The sequence below is a fragment of the Gallus gallus genome, chromosome 2, assembly GCF_016699485.2.
Source record: "Gallus gallus isolate bGalGal1 chromosome 2, bGalGal1.mat.broiler.GRCg7b, whole genome shotgun sequence".
NCBI lineage: Eukaryota > Metazoa > Chordata > Aves > Galliformes > Phasianidae > Gallus > Gallus gallus.
In genome coordinates this window covers 58,512,307-58,534,262 of record NC_052533.1, presented here as the reverse complement: position 1 = coordinate 58,534,262, position 21,956 = coordinate 58,512,307, and the positions used below count along the sequence as shown (strand labels likewise).

The window sequence follows — 21,956 nt, the reverse complement described above, 5'->3', positions numbered from 1 at the left end:
TACATGCTTTGATGCACCAAGCCTGAAAGACAGGTGTTGTATAGAAAAGTCTGCTCTAAGCCACCTCTGCGGTTGTGCTTGTCTTCTAGTGTTACCACGAATCTTGACTGTTTTCTGACCTTAAAAAGTCCAAAACTGATAAAACCAATATCTTACAACTTCCTGGTGGTCAGTAGAGAGCCAAGGCAGACCTGAGATTCATTTGGCTGACTCATAGGAAATTGGGCAGAGAAATGGCAAGTTTCTCCCTGTTCCTTCTTACTAGTGTGAGTTTTCTGCTGGAACACCGTGATGTGAAGCTGTGCCGTGCTTTAATACCATAGTGGTGATTGCTGTATTTTTTTTCCAGTCCTTCCCTGGTGTGAAACTGAGTTAGTTTTGCTTCTCTTTAAGACTTGGTGCAGTGATGAGCTTCTGCCATTTGGTATTGCACTAATGCAGTCTGTCTAGAGAAATCATGATTTCCATGGGAAGCGATGCTACTGCAAAATGTGCTGCATGGACTTTATTTCCACTTTTGTATATGCATGAAAGCATTGGCATGCATTAGAGAAATGAGATGTACTTTTGTTTTGAATTGAGATACTGCATTTCTCTTCTTTCATTTGGTTTTAAATTTCACCTGCAGATACCATTTTTATCCTTGAAAAGTTTAAGTATCCATATATGGAGAATCACAGAATTGTAAGGGTCGGAAGGGACCTCTAGAGATATGCAAGTTTACCTCTTTATTATGGGACCTGTTGACCTGACAATATCAGAACTGGCAAAACTATTATGGTTTTGTTAGAAAAAGAATATTCCATGCTAACTTCTACCAGTTAGCAGTTGGACTTGCTCTGCGCTGCGTCAAGTTCTTGGATAAGGATTACAAGAAGGTTTGGTTAGTAACAAGGAACTGTTCCTTTCCTAAATTTTCAACAGCTGAATAAAAATTGTACAAAACTGCTTCAAATTCTTTTTTTTTTCCAGTAATTCTGATTTCCTGTAGCTGTGTGTTTCATTAACAACACTAAAAGCATTTCATTAAAAAAGCCCTCCCACCTGCAAACTAATCACATGATTGTTGGCTGCAGTCTTACATGCCTTTAAAAATTTATATATATATTGCACAGTAAAGCAGATATTTTTTTCTGTGGAACATACATATATTTATGGGGATGGATAGGTGGGGTTGAAATAAGTATGCTGCTGAATCTGCACTTTTCTAACAAAGTTGTTCACTTTTGGTTATTAGTAGTGAAGTGTGGAGATGAAACTTACTGGTGCTATAGACTGTAATCAGAGATAATAGAATAAGAAGGTATTGCTCCAAAGAGGCTACTAGTGAAGTTTTGTTTATCCTGTTTTATAGCACTCTGTGAAGAATAGAAGTTATGTATTATGTTTACTGAAAACCTTCCTCAAATAACTTTCTCTGGGCCCCATGCTTGGCAGGAAGTGTGTGAGAGAGGATACAGCAGGTTCTTCTGCTTGGAGGAGTACCAGAGCCCTTTATGAGAGTCAGAAATTCACTGACAGTCACCATGCTGATCCTGTGACCTGCTGAGGCTTTCAGATTGACTACCTTGGCCCAAATTGCTTGTGTGATGCTCGGAATAGCTTGGCAGTAGCTGTCTGACCTTTTTCTCTCCAATTCTGAAGTCTGCATCATTTGCATTGTTTTAGTCTGATTGGATGCTTAGCATTGTGTAGAACTTTTTAGCCTGGAATAACAGCCTCATTTTGTCTGCCTATGCTTTCTCTTTATGTAATGGGAGCAGAATACACCTACAGCAGTGGCTCCAGCTGAAGTAGCAAGCAGTCCTGCACTATGGAGCAGGTCAGCTGCAAGCATCAAATTCCAGAAGCCCTTTTTGTCTTTTTTTCTTTTTCTTTTTTTCTTTTTTTAATTTAAAGTTTCAACACTTCTTACCCTGAGACACTGTCATCTTTGCTAATTAATCTTTTCTCTCCTTGCAGCACCTGGACTTCCTCTTAATTTGCTGCTAAAAGTGTTTATTTATGCAAGCAAGTCTGCAGTCTTTCCTAACTCATTTTTTCCCCCTCTCACTTGGGATGGAAAGGCTGAGTAACATCTGTATTTGTCACTTGAGCTATTTCTGTGTTAAGCATAAGTGTTTGAGTGTGACCTCACTGATTTCCTTGGCTTTGCAAAATTTGCTGTTCTGAGATCCTGAAGCTCCTTCTTTTGTCACTTTGGTTCATTGCATTAAATTATGATATATATAGTGATTTTGGATAGTGAGCTTTTCTACCTAGGTAAGCTCATGGTTAGAATGGATTCAGTTCTTTTTTTGTTGTTGTTTATGAGAATAATCTCGGTGATACAAAAACATCTGAGATATTTTTGGGCAGCATTTCACAAAGTAAAAGAAGCAACATGTTGCAATTTCAAAGAAAGAAGAAGATAGCATTTGCTACATACATGTAACTATTACTCAATTACATTGTTTACTTTTCCAACTTGTGTGTAGCTACTCACTCTGTAGAAGTACTGAAATCCTGAGCCTTAACGACAGTTTGCTGTACTGAGAGGCTACATGTTCACCTAGACCTCTGTATGCCTGATGCTTAGCCTTCAGGTGGATTTGAGGTGCTCCCAAAACTGATTCTGTCAGACCTTTGCACTCAGAGTTGGTAGCTTGAGGACAAGGGAACGGTCTTCATATCTCTAGGCTGAATAGTCCTGGAGAGAGCAGGTGGGTTAAATGGTACCATATATTTGAGGTGTGCTGTGGAAACTTTTTTGTGCTTTCTTAATGAGTACCTTCCCCATCTTTCTCCCATGGGCAGTGTTTATCTGTGCCTGAAAAGATAAATAAATCCATTATTATTTGGAAAAAGCCAATAGCCCATATTTATTTCATCTCAATGATTTTAAGGCTAAGCTTAATAATATACTGACACCACTGGAAATTGGATGACTTGGTTAATAAAATGGTGACCATAAAGCATGCCAGCTTTTTTCCAATGTCCATTTATGGTATTGCTATTCATGCACTCAGATGTCCATGCACACATTTCCCTGATGAAGAAGCTTGTCCTGTGCCAAATCTTTTGACTTATCTAAATGAAGAGCACGATAGAAGAACAATGTAAAATTAGTAAGAACTATGGTGTTAAGTGCACAAAGTTGTAAATGTGAGGAGATTGAAGAGGATTTCGAAGTTTGATGTAGAACAAACATGCATCAGAAATGTCTTTCTGTGGCTTTTCTCTCCTCCCCCTCCCGTCCCCCCCCCTCCCCGGAGATGTAAATGCTTTCTTGGAAAACTTCCTCCTTGCTCTTTGCATTCAGTCTCTTGCAGCTACTGACGGAAATCCAAGTTCTCACAGTTCATGTTAAATGGAGTCAGTTCAGGGAGCTGATGGTGCCCTGTCCTTATGATGAACTGGACAGCATGCAGGCTGTGAGTGGGCCTGTGTGGGCAGGCCATGCTGCTGGGTGGCAGGAGCAGGCTGGGGTGGACCTTATCCTGTGTCACTCTCCCTGACCTGTCTGTTAATGGGGAATATCAGTTAAAGGCTATGAGACCAGCTCCTGGCCCAGTCACATGGTGTTTAAATTAAATATGTACTGTGTGGTTTTCTTTAGGGCCATCTCATATGGATTTTTTTTTTTTTTTTTTTTTGATGTCAGTGTGCAGAAATAAGCTTTAATTGGAAAGGATGTTTTTTTGCTTAATGCTGTGTGCTTTTGCTGACTAGGGTCTGTAACTCCGTTATCAATGTCTTTTCCTAATGACCCAGTGTGAAGAGTCCCAAACCATGATCCCATAGATCACTTTGGGTCCGTGGGGAGCTGACACATTGTGGGAGCTCTGTTTGGCCTCTTTCCAGGGGTGAAATCATGCAAGAGCAAGCTAAAACCACAATAAACACTTAACTTCCACCCACCTCCCTCCAAGTAAGCAAGCAATGCCTGTGTGAGATTCCTGCTTCTTGCTTGTGAGTGGGAGAGAGGATTCCCCAGGACACCAAGTCCACTAAGAAGTGGCCCCTGGTAGCTTTCAGGAGGAGTCATTACCATTCCTGTGCCTCTGCTTATTTTCCTTTCAAAAAATGATGAATGTACATTAGTGTTGGATTACTACTTACTCCTGTCTCCCCTGAACTGTTATTGATAGCTAGCTGATTTATGGTGTAGAAGTCAGCATTCTGCCAATCAAAATACACGGAATGTTGCATGTATTCTCTCTAAGTCCTGCATGAGGATACAGAAAACACATGGATTTACTTTACAGAGAAGTTCATGTGTTTGTGTGATTTTTTTCTTTCAATATCACAATGATAAGTACCCAAGAAGTTCCAGAAAACTGCTATTTCAAGAAGCTATACTGCAAATACTATACATATACTTTTCTTTCTTTCTATTATTTATTGGTGAGTTCTTATGAGTTTTTCTTATTTCTGTGTTAGTCTCTAAGACTGGAGAATGCTTTCCTGCAAATGAAAGGTTAATTCTTTTTGTACGACTTGGGAAGAAGGCTGTTCCAAATTGTGAGAATATTTATTTTTATCGTATTGACAAGGATGTTGGGATGAAACAAATGCTTTTTTTAAAGGCAGCAGCTGGGCCCAACCTCCAGATTTGGAGTATTTTCAGTCTTCATCTGCTTACAAGAAGCTGGAAGCACGCCTATATGGGTTGCTTATTTAATAGGCTGATGTACTTTTTAATGAGAATGCATTATTGTATGCATATATGTACTTTTTAATCAGAATGCATTTTTAATGAGAACTGGCTTTCACAGGAAGGAACGTATTAATGTTTTCAGTAAATAGTTTTAATAGACTCAGCTTCCATCAAGTGCCTTTGATAAAGTGCTTTATTCTGAAAGTGATTTGGATCTTCTGCAAATAAAATTATCAAATGTTTGGCCGTAACCAGATTGTTTCTGTAAATGGTATTTTAGTTGTTTTAGATTTATTGGTTGATATATTTTTAGATACATTCAAAAGAAATATCCCAATAAAAGAAAATTTTCACTAGGTAAGATGAGTTTTCCATTCCATTAACTGATAGGTGAAGGAATGCCACTGCAAAGACAAAACCGTATGGAGAGACTTCCTTATTCGCATTGCATGGACCATGGTACCAGAAATGCTAAGTCATGGCCTGAACCAGTGATTGAACACCTGTGGGAAGGCAGGGCCAACCCAGGGGAGCTCAGGTGCATGCAGTGCACCTGAGTGGAAGGGGTGGAGCCAGGATCAACCCTTTCCCAGGCCTCATTTAAGTGCTGGCAGTGGAAGCAAGTGTATCTTGTTGGAGATCTCTGCCTATCTGCAGTTTTCTAAGGGAAAGTAGATTTTCTTCTTCTTTCTTTCTCTGTGTGTCTACAGCTGTTGCATTTGAGTGTGTCCTCAGTTATTGTAGTCTAGGACTTTGCTACTCTGCTGATGTTGCCGTGTTTTCCATCACATTGTAGTCATCTCCCTTACCCTTGCATAGGCTGGTATCTAGCACCATGTAAGTCAGTAATAGGAAAAAAATGTTCAGTCTGAAAGACGACCATCATATGTGTTCACTGAGATGATATGCATTGTTCAGCTGATGTGTAGTTTACAAAGACTATATACAGAGAGAATGGGATTATTTTTGCTTGAACAGTTTGTGTGATGGAGGGAGGATATAGCAGCAGCAAAATGGGTCTGGTTGAATCCCCTGTTATACAGAGCTTCAAAAAGCTCATATTTTGGGAGAAGCAGACAACGGTAGTTGCTTCTTTCCTTTCTGTGTGCGTATTCTGTGTTTTGTGTTTTTAATAAAACTGGTCATTCTGAGTATTTTAAATTTTCAGCAGCTAGCGCGTAATCAAGAGTTTTCCTGTAGGAAAGTTTTCATATGCTGTTGAGGAAACTGTAAGCAGTACTACCTTAATGCTAGAGCTATTCTTGATTTGATGAGAATAGCAGTGATAGATGGTATGTGTGTGGGGAAAGACAGCTGTAGTGCTTGAGTACCCTGTGTGCCATCTCTGTTCATTCAGTGATGTAATATATGTTGCAATGGCCTGTGTTTGTGAAAGTATAGCAATTCCCTTTCCAGAGAAATGAAGTCTCATGAAATAGTTTAAGATGTGCTTATTCTTAGTAAGACTTACAAATATTTTTTCTAATATTTTTTGAATTCTGTTGTTAAGTATGTGATTGAGTTCTATCAAGTGTATTTGCATCACTGAATGATGATAGCTTAGAATACAAAATGTCTTACCAGTTTGTTTGTTAACTGCTGCAAATACAACTGCACCGTGTGAAGAATTATTCCTTTAGATTTTATATGGAGCTTGGCATATATGAATGATCCTGCATTTGTTCTAGAGATGTGTACTTTTTTCTTAACGGTAAGACTTGGAAGGTCTGGATACTGGTGTTATTGGCCACATGAATCAAGGTATTGCAATATGCTTTTCACAAGCAATTTCCTATTACTGTCTTGTTTAACAGACACAACCTTCTTACCTGATGTGTCATCGTTGTTCTTACATTTAAGAGAGAGAGCACTGGATTGTCATTATGAATCAAATATTCATTGCAAATATTCTGATTTGCAAAACATCCTGTTTGACTATAGCATTCATTTTTGCACAGCTATTTCACATTATGGTTTTCTCCCAATTCTGACATGACCTATTTTATGTAGGCTGCTCCAAAAGTCATGTCTTCTATTTATTTCCACGGAAACTACAACAAATGAAAAGGGCACAATAACACTATTTGAAAGAGCAAATTTTCAGCTACTAAATGCTATTTTTTTAATGTAGTCACCACCATTAGCTATGCATTTTTCTTTTTTTTTTTTCTTTTTTTTTTTTCTGCATGCTGTGCTCACAAAAATCTGCACCAATGGTGGTGACTGGCTGTTGCCACTGCTGGAATGTACCATCCAGCACCTCCCTGTGCTCACATCCACTGTTTGGTCTCCATCAGTGTTCAGCAGGCGTCAGTGAGTGTCAATGGGTACCATTTTTTCAGCATGGAGGAGTTCGATTCCACACCTTTGCCACCTCCACACTTCCACATCATATGCCATTTGTCACACAGCAACAAAATGTAATGGGATATTGGCAGGATGTTCAACCTCTACTGCCATGTCACCAGCATCTGCCCCTGGTAAGATGGGCTAATGTTTCCTCCTGTTTCATTACTTTCAGAGCGCACTCATATGTACTCAGATCGTAATGTTTTACTGCAGAAGTGGTACATCTAACAGCCTGTTTTTCCTCCCCTGTTCAGGAGCTTTGGTTTACTGTCCCTTAAGAGGGGTAAAGATAAGCTTTGCAGCTTTCGTATGAGAATAAATAAAAGACAAAGCTGCCAATATAATGCTGCTGTGCATCCATATGTCTTGATGAGTATTTCTGCCTTTTTATGAGAGTACTTATCAACATGAGCATTACATCAGAATCTCTGCATCCAAAGTTAATAACAGCTTAATGCAGTAATTACAATATATTGTAATTTTCTAAGTGTACATTTTAAAAAATGATATTGAGTTACAGTTGTGGAATGATAAATATTAATGTTCAAAAGTAGCTATAAGAAAATGACATGCAATAATTCCTGAGATACCTAAAAGTTACAGGTTGTGCTTAATAATACAAAGCATGAAAAAAGTACTTATTTTTAATATTTTTGTTTTAATATAATGTTTGTATGCATGTGAAGGATTCCCTTGGTGGGTCTCAAGGGAATCTCCTTTCAAGATAGGTGTCCAAATTAGGTTACTGGTACTACTGCTTCTCTGAGAGATGTGTCACTCTTAGAGTTTTCATCTAACCACTGAAAAGGATTTTCTACTCTTTCGGTTTCACTCTGCTAGAAGGTGAATACTGCCCATTCTTCAGCGTTGATTGATGAAGGTTTTAACATGTTGTTTACATTAATGCAGTGTTACAATTTATTAGAAAAATATTATGTAATTATTGCATATGGACCTCATCTTTTATTTTTCCCCTGCTAGTACTGTTCAGTGGTGGCCTTCAGACAGGGGATCCTGTTAGATTCTTGCTGGGTGGCCAAAAGATTGCAAGAGTTGCAAAGATTTGTTTGTTTTGGGTGAATGCATCACAGGCTCACAGGCCTCCTTGTACAATGATGAAGTCAGAAAATGGGAAAGCAAAAGGAAAAAAAACCCCTCAGTCTGTTTTATATAAAAAATAGCATCTTAGAACCACGATGTGTAGCCATGGATTTCTCTCTGCACTATGTTTTTAGTGTTAGCATTACTTGCCTTCAGTGAAGCTTGTTTTTTTTATATGTACACGTTAATAACATAAAATGCAGGGATGCATTCATAAGTCAAATCATAAATAGTCTGCTAACACTCGGTAACTTAACATGTATCTTTTGAGGTGCTGGATGATGGGATGTATTCTGGTCCACATGTTCTACAGGTGCCCGTTAGTGAGACCTTCCTGTTGTTAAGTGGGACAAAGTATGAGATAGGATTTAAAACATTGCAGAAACTACCGTGTCAGTTCCTTCAGTAAAATTGATAGCTTGCTAATATGGCTTGCCCTGGCTGATGTCTAATGGGCTGATGTGCAGGGCATGTAACTTTGTTGTTTCTCACCTGTGTTACTCATTTCAATAGATAATGTTAAGATATGACTTGAAATCATCTTTTTAATACAATGTTATAGATGTCAGCTGGAGCAAAGGTCTTCATATATACTAGTGCTGCTCTGAAAGTAATGTTTTATTATGTTGGGCTATGATGTTCAGAGGTAGATGTTAGTAGTATGGCAGTAGAAGTAACAGAATATTGGCTGGATGGTTCAACGTTTTGTTGCTGTGTGACAGATGGTAGCAGAGGGACAGTCTGACAAAATGGCATCTGACATAGAAGAATGGATGAAGTGTGAAATTGAATTCCTCAGTGTGGGGGGGAAAAAATGACACCCACTGACATTCATTGGCACTTGCGGAACACTGATGCAGACCAAACAGTGGATGTGAGCACAGTGAGGCGGTGGTGATTTAAGTGCAGAATGCAAACTCTTGTTCATCACCAGAAAAAATGTATAGCTAGTGATGGTGACTATCGTGAAAAAGAGTGTTTAGTAGCTGAAAATTTGCTCTTTCGTGTAGTGGTATTGTGCTCTTTGTATCTGTTGTAGTTTTCATGGGCATAAGATGGAGGCATTATTTTAGAGTGACATAACATTAGACTTCTGGCACTTAGAGAATTGTGTATTTATACCTACAAAGGATGGATCCAAAAAGGGTAAAAATGACTGATTGTACCATTCAATCATCTTATTTCATGTAGAAAGGAAGGAAATATTTGCAGTTAGTAGTAATATGCAGTAACTTCTGTAGATGTATATGCATTTAGTGGCATTAGCTGTTTCTCTTCAAATATCCTGTTGTCCTGGTCAAGAAAACTCTCTAATCTTTGTTCTTTATAGCTGTATTTAAGATATCCTTTCCTTTTCTCTTAAGAGACTTTCAGTTAATAAAGTTGCTCACAGGAAGTGATTCATACTGCAGAATGGACACAGGCAGCACATATATGTGCTATGAGATGCTGGGGGGTAGCTGAGACTTATTATTTTTTTTTTTAAGTCACTGAGGATCAGAAATCCCACAGAGGAGTGACTCAGGAAGACTCAGAGTACTTGAGTCACTTCTTTGAAACTTTGTCAATATTTGCCCACACAGCCATTACTGTTTGTGTTCTTTTATGTTCCTTAATGGATTGAACTTTACATCACCTTTGTGGTGAAGGAGTTTTTTGTATGAGAGAGGAACTGAAGTCACAGGACATCCAAACAAAGATTGTTGTTGGGGGTGGATATGCACATCCCCAGAAAGGGGAAGTCCTAGCTCCAGTTAAGGTATATGGAAAGTAGGATTTGTGGGAAAAACAGGATCTTGTTCTATGCTGGTGTTTGGTGGGCAGATGAGAGCTTGCTCAGGCTACAGTTGGTCACCCAAATGACAGGAGCTGAGAGATCTAGGAAACTTCATTTTGAAGTGTGACTTCTAGCACACTGCTACTGATTTAGTGCAGCTGAAACTGAAGAGTAGCAGCAGGCACTGCAGTGTTAACAGTCAGTCAGAACCCCGGCTGGTTAGCTGAATATTAAACAGCACTACATGGGAAAATTTAAGCAAGCTTAGTTTTCTTGGCAGTGGTTATCCTTGTTTTCCATTTCAGGAGAATCTATTGCTCTCTGAAATATAACTGGAGACTGTCTTTTTAAGTTCTACTCCAGTCAGCTTCCCAAGACCTCTTATACTCAGCCTTGACTCTAAAATCAGCTCCAAAAACTCTGCAGATTACTAAAAATAGACAGTACGGTCTTTGATTGGAAGATTAATGGTATGAATGTAACTTACAGTCATGTTTTGGAATTGCTTGCCTTAATTCTACATAAAAATCTTCAAGCAAATATTAAATTTTTGTTTATGTTGTTTCTATTGGAGTGCTTGTACTGGGAACTGATTTCAATTAAACTGTAGTGACAGAAAATGAAACCTGTTTTTTGAGAAGATTAGTGCAGTTTTGGAGAACAAACCCAAACCTGAAAACTTTTACCAGCTTTGTCAGTCTACAGGTGTGCCATTTATTAAACAAATATCCTTGTCATAACACGTTCAAAGATGAGAAGCCTTACAAGTGGAGCTGTGATGGCTGTTAAACTAACAAAACTCAGTTTTGTTTCTTGAATGTCAGGTGTTCAGCTGGCCTTTCTCCTTGCTGCCATGACTGAGCGACACTGCTTGAAAACCAAGAAAGCTCTGATTATTTATGCTTAGGCTTTCTTACACTAATGCAAATGTACCAAGGGGCACTTAACTCATTGTGATTGTTACAGTAAAATCTATGGTAATATGGAATGCTATTCCCCAGATCTTCACAGAAATAATTTATTCTTTAATAGATTAGAACAATTTCCTTTTTTTTTTAAAAAAAGCTATTCTTAGTTCCTCTGTTGCTACCAATTTAAGTATACACATTCTTAGTGTTAACATGACTAAAAACATTTATTTCCAGTTCAGGATGGGTTTTATTTCTTGTTCTTGAAATACATACAAAGCCTATTAGAGAAGGTGTTTAAAGATGAGTGACTATCTACTCCTCAAAATAATAAATGTTACCATTTGACATCTTATTTTCCATTGCTTACAGTATGGTTTGGGAGCTTGAAAATTGTGTTTTCAGCCCTATTTGTTTTGCCACGTTTTTTCCTATATCAGTCTAATCCTTTAAAAACAAACAAAAAAGAAACAAACAACAGCAACAAAAATTCCCGTGCTGTCATGGCCATAAGAGTTTGTTCATGAAACCTCACTTGGATGATCTTGGCCTCAGCTTGTTCATGGATGGTTCCTATTGGCTTTTTGTTCAGACACAGCTGTACGTTCCAAGGGCATACTGGCAGTGGCTGCTGCCCTCAGTTCCTAACTGTATTTTTGCTTTTATCATATTGCATGGCACACTGCAGTAGATATACTCAAATCCTGCCCGACCTCCTATCTCCAGAGCTGGGCAGCCTGGTGACGGTGGGAACCTGCCAGCAAAAGGGAAAGCCTTTGGCTTTCAGAAACTCAGTAAGAAAAGAAAATGTGGGAGATGCCTGTCATTTTAAGTGACTGTATTTTTATTCCTTAAAAGGGGATTGCAGTAAGTATTCAGTGTGTACCTTAGGTACTGGTAGTGGTACTGGTATTATTTCTGTTCTGTGTCATCACAGACATCTAATATGCAAATAACATTACTGTCTGAAAACTAAAATTAAGTATAGAACACAAGCCATCTGGTAGTTTGGTCAGAAAAGTTAGATAATTAGCTGTTCCTGTCAAGGGACTGATTAAAATAGGCCATCTTCATAATAGCAACTAGTTTGTAGGGACTTCCTGAAAGCCACATGGGATAACGATAATAAAAAGAGCAAAATTAGAAAAGGGAAGAAAAAAAGTTGGTGCCATCATAGCTCACAATGGCTTTTCTATTTCTTTTTCTCTAAGTGAATTAAACAAGCTTTTAATTTGAAGGCTGTTTTTAATTTAGGTACTTTGGAAAGAAGCATAGAGTGAATTTTCTGGCTCTGGCAATGTGGTGCAAATAGGTCATCTAGGCTGCTCCTAGGCATCCAGTTTTCTTTCTGCATCAAGCTCCAGTTTCATTGCTTGCACTCACTTAACCTGGGAGCACTGTGGGCAGAGCTGACCTGCAGAGACCGCTTTAAGTTGTGTGGCCTGATGGGTGCTGCCCAGGGAATTTGTCCTTTTGGGGGACTGGCAGTATTAGGCAAGACTGAAAGAGGAAAAACAATTAAAACATCATACCTACACTGTTCTTTCTCAGGTGCTGAGAGCTCCATGCATAGAAGTGTTGAAAATATTTGAATGAAAATTCTTATTAAAGGAAGAAGCTGTTCAGCAGATATTATGTCAAAGCAACTGAAATGTGCAGCAGGATGAGAATCTGTCAGGCAGATCCAACCTCATCCCTGAACTACAGCAAAGGGCTCCGTGCTCCCTTCAGCTTCTCCTGCTGGATCTTGTCCTCCTCATCCAGCAGCTAGCAGCAGGGAAACCTCCAAAGACTGAAAAGAGCTTGGTGCTGCATATAATTTCCTTAGTGGATGCGCTATGCCAGTGTGATAGAGTAATTTCAATCAGCTTGACCTGAATCTTCTTTTAAGTTGGGTCTCTTTGGAAGCATAGTGTTAAGGGCATTTATTCTAAACGGACTAGTAAAAATAAATGGATAGTGAAGTGGCAAAGCAGCTGAATGCTCCATCATCGGTGTAATTTAATTAAACATTTTCCATATCCATCACTTCAGATGGATAAAAATCCTGGACCTAAAGGACATAAATTGAATTTGGTGTTGTTTTGTTGGTAAATAGTATGGATCTCCAAAAATCTGTAGGTTTTTTTTTTTTTACTTTGTTTCTACTGATTTATTAGCTTCAGTAAAGAGCTGCTCCTGCTGCTTCAGATGGACGCTTATAAGAGTTTCAGTGTGTGGATGTAAAATTTTGCTGCAAATCTATTTTTTGAGAATGCAAGCAAGTTGTGAACACTAAAATTAAAATGTGGGTAACAATCAAAAATCTCTGGCTTTTCTGTGCCTAGATTCTCCTCACAATAAGATATGCTTCTAAATTATTTTCATTAAATGAAGCTTTTATGTCCATTTATTCCTTGACTAGGAAGGCAATGATTTGAAAAATTTAAGATATTGAGGTCTCGAGTGTCAGAGATGCCCAGCTTTTAGAAACGCTAAGTAAACATTTCTCTGCAATATGCTCAAAATAAATTGCTGTGAATGTGGATGTACAAATAATTCCAGATCAGTTTAATGGGTCAAGCTTTCATAATATTAAAAGGGTGATGAATGTATGCACACGTGATCAAGTTAAGTCACCAAATGTGTTCTGTGCAAAACAGCACTGAGGCATCTATTGAATACTTAGCAAAGGAGTGTTGTAAGAAGTGTTGAACCTGAGCACTATTCTAGAATTCTTTTTTAATATCAAGAATATTATTTTCCTGAAGTCCATCCAAAGTGGAAGATCCAGATTTTAGCTTCCATGTGCATGTTGCCATTCATGCTTTAAGTTCTTTCTGCCCACAAGTTGTTTTAATGCCCTTCTGGACTCCCTGTCCTGGTGGCCACAAATGGGTGAATTATGCGCATACAACCTGACTTTCCACTGTCCTTTGCATTCCTTTTATTATTTACTTACAACAATAAAATGGGCAGAGAAGTTGACAAGCAAATTGAAGCAAGAGTCAGTATTTCATTTGGTAATGTAACTTTAGATTCATCTTGCAGATGAGCAAGTAACTGGCAAAGGTATGAGATAATAAAAGGTCAGGCTGAATGAATGGAGCTGAGCACTTCTAAGTCTGCCTGCTCTCTTCGTAACAGATCATTGGGGTTGAATTTAATCTGGAATTAAAATTCGTTTCCTTCTTTTTCTTTTTTAAGAACAGATGTATGTTTTATGGTATGACAGAACTTAAGATTTTTATTCCTACATTGTATTTCTCTAACGTCAGATGTCTTTGATATCAGCTTTTGATGAGATGTCCGATTATAAGTCCTGTTTTCATCCTGTTCTTTGTTTAAGATGGTCAAATTCAGATTTTCTTTCAGATAAGACCTTGGCCTTTCTGTTGCTTTTGCCTTGCAAAGTCATTTATTCCTTCCAGCCAGAGTCTGCAGCTCCAGCTGTGAATGTAGATGAATGTTCTTGCAGGGTCAGTACTGTAGCACTGAACCTAAATAAAAGGATTAGAAGGAGTTCACTTGGAATAAAAACTCTTAATTTCACCATAGTAAGTACAAGAGACCATGGAGGGGGTGGGGGGAGAATAAAGCTTTACGATTAAAATTGCTAACAAATGGTTGTTCAGCCCTACATGCCTCTGCCTTTCTGCTTCTGTTGCACTTCTCAAATGGTAACGAAGGATGGGATTGAACTAGTTCATGGGAGCACTTTATTTCCTTGCCTACAGTTTGTTTTTTTAACTAAATCCTAAGCTATTTTTTTTTTTTTTCCATGGTAAAGAGGTTGCTTATGAAGGAAAATGAGTGCTTCCTGATGTTTCATCATTTCACACAATCTTTATCCTTTATGCAGATAGCTGTGGTTGGACTGAGCCTAACAGCTGTAAATGTTGAGCTTGTGTCTCATTGCTCCAGAAGTGTGTGTTATTTCCTGCAGCCAATACAATCTGGTTTTAAATTCCTGGCAAAACCAGAAAATGTTTATGGTGATTCTTCAGCTGCATACACGGGCCTCATGTTTTCTTCTCCAAATTGTATGCAGGTTTCTCTGAAAATGTCTATTTCCACTGAGAGTGCATCAGATAAAAAGAGCTCAATAACCTATTTGATGGAGCAAACACTCAGCTATAAAACATTCTTTTTCAACGTAGTCACTGTTACCATTAACTATGTATTTTCACCACTGATGAACAACAGCCTGCATGCTGTGCTTGTGAAAATCTGCATCAGCAGAGGAGACTCACTGTTGCTGTTGCCACTGCTGAGACTCACTACCCACTGCCTTGCTGTGCTTAAATCCACTGTTTGGTCTCCATCAGCATTAAAAAAAAACATCAATGAATGTCAGTGGGTGCAATTTTTTCCACATGGAGGAATTCAGTTCCACGCTTCTGCTTCATATGCACTTCCATATCAGACACCATTTTGTCAGACTGCCCCTCTGATGCATTCTGTTGCATGGCAACTAAATGCAGTAAGTTAGTGATGGAGAGGTTCAACCTCTACTTCCATATCACCAACATCCACCTCTTAAATCATAAAGAATAAAATAGGATGCATTACTTTCACAGCAGCCACTGTACCTTTTTCCAGGTCTGCTGGAGATTGGAGGGGCTATCTGGGAGTTTCCTCACTCACAAATTCTTTTTTGTTGGCTGTTGAGGGCTGTCATATGCTTTTTTGACTTTCCCAGCATTTTAGAGCTGCTAGCTTCAAACAGCTGTATTATCTAAGTATTCAAAGCAATACTTGCATCCAATTCCTTGGGAAGGAAAACAAGTAATTACTCTTGACTAATGTGACTGCACTGCTTAAGAAATGCAACAGAAGTCCTCTAATTCTAGTAGCAAAATCTCAGCTTTGTCACTCACTCCATCTGGCTGTGGAGGTGGCTCTGGTATGCTGGCAGCTAACTCCATTGGAGCCCTGGCTGCAAAATGCCCCAGTGCTGTCTAGGTCGCCTGCTGGGAGCTCCTGTTGTAGCCAAGGAATGAAGACTGGTGTGTGAGCAGGATCCTTCATGGCAAGGAGCAGAGGTGTTGTCTGAGCACATGCTTAGAACCAGAGAGTATTGTGGATTCTTTTTTGTGCTTTTGTTTCTTATTTTTAACTTCAAAGATGCTGCCTTTCTGAGACCTGTTTGTGTTTATATTTGCAAAGAGATAACTTGTGAAATTATTCATCTATCTTTGCTTCGTCAAAGCCTAATTCTTTTTCTCAGAGAAGAGAATGGGGACAATACTGTGCTGTGTTTCAGTGATGGTTTTCATTTGTGACTGAATGACAATCATGCTAGACTCTGAATGTTCATCTGCTTCTTTTATGTCTCTCCTGTTGTTTTCTTGCTTGCTCAAACAGAAATGTGGCTTCAATTTGTTGATTATGTTGTGGACCACCTTCTGAAACTGCAGGGACCACCAACGGGCTGTAGAGATGGCTGAGGAGCCACAGTCTGTACAGGAATCCATATAACCTTTTGGTTTTTTTTTACACCCTTGCTCCAGCACCCTGCATCAAACGCTTCTGATGGTCTTTTGTTTAAAAAAAAAAATCAATGTGTCTTTAATTAGTCACAAGTGGCAGTGATCTAAAGGTAGATACTACTTGTATTTAGATAAAATAGGCATATTCCTTCTTCTCAACTTCATTTTAATCTTGGATGGTGTGATTTATTTATTTATTTATTTTTTCTGGCTGTACATTCAGGAAAGCTGCCTCTGCTTTAGTATGGTCCTCTGTTTTTCCTATGTCTCTTAGAGTCTTCAGTGAAAGAGGTCACTTCATGGAAATAACAGAGGCTATATTGGAAGAGATGCTAGCACATCTTGTGGAATCAATCTGCGGTATTCCTGAGTGTGTTGGTTTCACTTTAGTCTGATTAGGTTTCCAAAAACTTAGTACGTTGCAAGGTGAAAATTTTAGACCAAAACCTTTCTAGGTAAAACTGTGAGTTCTTCATGGTCTTTTATAGTTGCATTGAGTAGTTTTTGCTAACAGGATATAAAAGTGGACAGAGGATTGCAGTTTTCTTGGAAAAGCCACTTAATAGCATGAATGCACGTCAATCTTATAAGTCGCATTCTAACTAAAACTAACACTAGCAGTTAAAACCAGTTAGGTTTTCTCTTAAGTCACTCACCACTTGGAAAGGCGATCTAGGCCCTTTTGTTTCTCATATTGTCAGTCATGCAGGCTCAAGAGATTTTTGTTCTCTGTAAGCTACAGCTGGGTAACCACACGCTGTCCTGTCTTTGCTCTGTCTTGTGTCTGGGCACTCTCACTGGAGGCTGAACAGGTTGTATGGAAGTAAAGGAAGGTATGCATTAGCCATGATGGGCTTTTGATGCTACTGTTTTAGTGGAGGAATTTTTACTTGACTGTTTGACTTGAGACGTAATGATTTGAATTTTTTTTTATTTAAGCAGAGCAAGTATGGGGAGTCAGCAAAGAAATAAGAGTATCACCAGACCATGTCCTGTAGATTGTTAAAACAGCTGTGCAAAATTAGTGATGTGAAGGGATGTGAATTAGAAAAATGATTGCAAATCTACTTTTCCTTGTCAGAGGAACTTCTAATTTTTATGCAAGTATAAATGTGCATCTAATTAGACATCATAAATCCTATAGAAAATGTGATAGATATCTCCATGTGGATTATCTGAACCTTGTTTCATAATATGTGAAATACAGTGAAAAACCATTGTAGCCATGCTTCAGGTGATAAATAAGGTTGCTGGTGTTATTTACTGAGCAGAAAGCTAAGGTATCCATGGGACATAACTGTATTTAAATATCAGAGCAGAGAGTGTGATTTCATGTGTTGTAGGTTGCTAAGAATTAAGTAGAACCTACTGAGAGTTTGCACCTTGCACCTTACATCAAGGTAACTGAATATAGGGAAAATTTGTGTGTGTGATATAGACGCAATTTATTCTGAATTTTGCTATTGCTTATAAAATGACACATGTAGGCATGCTTTTATGAAAAATCACTTTTCTTGTGTTCTAGAAAATGTGTTTTGCCAATGAAGTTCACGGTGATAGGCTATCAAACCTGGAAATGCCATATCTGCCTACTGTATATTTACTCTTTTAATCAAGCAGACGTATGCAACGTTAGTGTTGTGTATTTTTTTTCTAACTTTGTATTTAATTTACAAAGAGAAGACTGTGTGGGGATACTGCAACTTGGATTAGTTATACTGTGTTTTATCAAACTTGTTTTGTGGTTCTAAAGTCACACTTTAACTCTGAAGAATGCTTTGTCTGGAATTTTAAAGTTGTCTTTATACCTAGATGTTTTAGAAAAATAGAGCTTTCCAACTCAAATTAAAAAAAGAAGGGGGTGGGGGGGATTCTAAGAAAATCCATGTGTTTCACATCTGGCTTAAATCATTCTTTCTGTGAAATATAGCCATGATTTGGAAACATTATTTCTTCTCCAGTGAGAACTGAAAAAGTTCTCTGTATACAGTCTGAATTAATATCTACACGTGAATATGTGGATACAGCATAGTTGCCAAATCATGGGACCGAATAGGGATAACTGCTTTTCTTTTGGTATAGCTATCTTTGCAAATCATATTGATTTTTCCAGTCTTGTTAGTAATTGAATTTTGTGTTGTTTTAGCTCTGCCTCAGATGAATGCACCATGATTTTGTTTGTTATAAATAAAAAGTTAAGTTGGAAAAAGAACAACAACAAAAATCCTTACAAGTGTAGCATGAGACTGAACTCTGAAGTATGACTACTATTTGCTGTGGGATTGGTGACTTCTGTATCGTGTAACTTGCTTATATTTCTTTTTAAACATTTAGGAACTCTCCAGATCTTTTTTGTTATGTGATTGCTGAAGCATTTTCCTGGCACAGCAGTAATGATTGATGAACACACTTCAGGTAGGAAACCAGATATATTCCATTTGGTACAGTTGTTCATTAACTTTCCTCACATTGTTTTGGTTAAGTTTCAGTAGAATCAGTCTTCAACATTACAGCATCAAAATTCACTGAATATAAAATATAAATAATCTCTTGTCCACATGAATGTTTGCATATGTCTCTCTGTAAATCATCACGAACGGGTTTTTGGTTTTCCTCCCAGGTTTGGTAACTTTGACAACAGATGACGTTACATGTTAAATTGGGTTTTAATGATCGAAAGATTATTGTAAAATACAGTCTGTCACTACTAATTCTTCTATCAACCCACCTGCTCCTTCAGGAATTAGTTCCATCTACTTTAACTTATACCAGATTGGAACATCTATTCCAGAAGGCTTTACTTCTCTTAAGCCACACTTTCTCTGCTGAAAAATAAAATTTTGATGTTGACCCCTTACTAAACTTTTTACCAGCTAGGCTGCTCATAGTTTTCTAAAAATATCACCATAAAGAGGGAAGCAATAAATTTTTTTGCGTATCTGTAGTGAATTCCAATCTGCCCCACTGGGGAGATACTGGATCCAGCAAATTCTTTTCTACTAGCCCTTGTGATTCAATTCTGGTCACACAGATTTTGCACAAAGATCTGTAGTGGTCATGACTTGCTTGATGAAGGTTCCTAGTCTTTCTGCTCATATCTCAACTTTTAAAATAGACTTCATAAAATGCATTTTTTTCTGAACAAATAAATTTCTATAAAAGATCTGTTTCCATTAAAACCACCAAGAATGTAATGTAAATAGAGTGGAAAGATATGTGCCAGTACTGTATTTTAGCATAAAGCTGCAAGATTTTTGCTCAGTCTTGCTATGTACAAAAGTTATGTGATACTGATAAACTATAAGATTATCAGTAATATGTAGTTATCCTCTGCAATTGATTAGAATTGTGGGTACAAATGAGCTGGCTGCTGTTATAGTCTTTATTGTTGCTACAGTATAAAAGAATTTCCTTCATTTACTTTTGAATTTAATTTTGCGTTAGCAGTTACAGCTGTAGGCCTGAATATAAGGGCAGTTTCTGAATATCTTGAGTGGCTTTAATACCTGTTCTTCGAGGTTGTGCCAATCCAGGGAATAGTGTTCAAATTGTTGATACTCTTGGAAGTTAACCCAAGCTCTTTAAAGCCCACCCAAAGGCAAGCAAGTAACATTGGTTTTGATTCAATAAATCAAATTCATTTTGCTCTGTCACACTCTTCCTGGGAGGCCAAGGAACTCCCAGTCCTCACATCAGCGGGAAGTGCCTGGGTACCTATGTGCTTGCATTCCTAATGAAGAAAATTAGGAGGATGATGCACAAAAAAGTACTCTGGGCAAAACTCCTGGGCCCAGGGGTGCGTTGAGCCCTCTGTTCATGTGGGCCTTGTTATACTGGTAGCATAGAGCTGCTGGAAAGTTGCTGCACAGAGTTGCCAACATACATTTCAGCTGAAGCAAAAAAGTGGTGTCTGAGTACATGCCTTTATTTCTGGTGTCCAGTTGTCCTCTTTTTTTTTTCTTCTTCCTTTTCAAGAGTACTGTGGAGATAAGCATGGCAAAGACTCCACTATGTCCATGTGGGACCCAGATGTTTACTTTGCCTTCAGATAAGGATACAAAATACACAAATGGACGACCTTGGGGTGTTACTTTGTTCTGCAACTGCTCTGGGTTCTAAGAGCATAAACACAACAAACACAGTGTCATTGTTGGTTAGATTGAGGATACAGTTTAAGTCTAAACCTTATAAGGCATAGCAGACAACTGTCCTAGATAGAGTGGCTGGTATCTGATGCCAGGGGAGAAGAAGGGTGCAAAACCAGCATGTGGTTGCTTTCCATCTCAACTGCTCATAGTCTGCAGATGAAGGACCTCTGTGTTGAGTAGCCTTGAGTATAATTTTCCCATTCCATGAATTTTTTTTGAGCTATGTTATCCCAGATGATTTCTGGGCTTTGTGATTCTGCGCCATTCAGAATTCCCCAACTGAATGCAATGCTGTGAGGGAGAGAGCCCTCCTTGTCTATGTCTTAGACCTCCTGCTTGCTGATGTCACTTAATCTGGAGACTAGGATAATGTGCCAGGAGATCCAGGAGTTGCACAGTGCCTTTTCTGCTCTAGTGGGATAGTGGAAATGGAGGGTGGCTGCTAAGCTTTAAAGACAGTATTTTTTTAAAGAGTTATGAAGTGAAATGAAACTGAAGGATTTCTGTGACTCTGATTACTGTCACCTTCAAAATATATGGATTTGAAGCAACTTTTCACACCTGCCTTGCCTTCATCTTTGAGCTCATTTTCCATGCTTTTAATTAATACATATAGTATTAGTATTTTACACGGAGATCAAGTAATTTGGACTTGTGTTCATTTTATTCCACTCCTCTGAATTTCAGAAATAAAAGCAGCTGCTTAGTCTCCCAAGCTGTGAGGCACTTATCCTGGCAGGTTTTTTTTCTGATAGAATTCAAGATTGCATAGAAGAAACTACCTAAGTTGAAATATCATAGGGACACAGGCTCTGAATTAAGCCTTCCAGCAAGGCATTGAAACATAGGACTATTAATCAAAATATATTTACATATTACATATAAAAATAAAAAGATATATATATCCTTCAAAACACTGCTGTTAACTTCACAGGAATTTAGGTGGGTTTTAAAAAAAAGAAAAGTATTTAATAGCGTATTTGCTGCAGGATCATAGTGTTGAAGACCTGAATCCATGTGTTGCAACTACTACATCAAGGCTATAAAAGGAAGTGTGTACATTGTATAAATTTACCTGACTTGGTTAGATGGTGTGTCACAAAAATATACTGAGCAGTATATATAATATTAACTACTGCAGTAGAATTGTCAAACAGAAGGCTGTGGCTTCTGTACTGAAGATGATTCTCTTTAGAATAAAACCCTTAGATGTATTAAGAATTGAATACAGATTATTACAGTTTTAAGAGTAAAGGCTTTTAAAATTATGGAAAAGCAGACAGAACCAAAAAAAAAAAAAAAAAAAAGAAAACAACTCTTAGCTAAAATCTAGTTGAAGGCTAATAATTTTATTATACTGATTCTCCTTGTTGGCAAATAATATTCTGGAGAAAAAATTATTGCAGCTAGGTGAAAGTTGAGTTTATTTTTGCTCTCACTTTTTTGGTTTTCTTCCAATTGCAGTGAAGGTCTTGGACTTGCTATTTGATCCTGATTACAGAGCCAACTTAACATTGTACATGTATTTTTCATCCAGTCTGCCCTCATTTTTCCTTCTGTGCT

At 38.1% G+C, this 21,956-nt stretch overlaps 1 long non-coding RNA gene across 50 annotated transcripts in view; it reads left to right on the top strand.

Moving 5' to 3' along the window:
• LOC124417794 overlaps positions 1 to 21,956 on the top strand; it is a 320,851-nt gene that overhangs the window by 57,833 nt on the left and 241,062 nt on the right. For 49 of the 50 annotated variants that reach the window (XR_006936185.1, XR_006936174.1, XR_006936166.1 and 46 more), the window contains one exon: positions 18,580 to 18,660. The exons of the other annotated variant lie outside the window; for it this stretch is intronic. This is a non-coding gene — a long non-coding RNA (uncharacterized LOC124417794). The remainder of the gene's footprint in view (positions 1 to 18,579; positions 18,661 to 21,956) is intronic. 50 annotated transcript variants of the gene reach the window in all.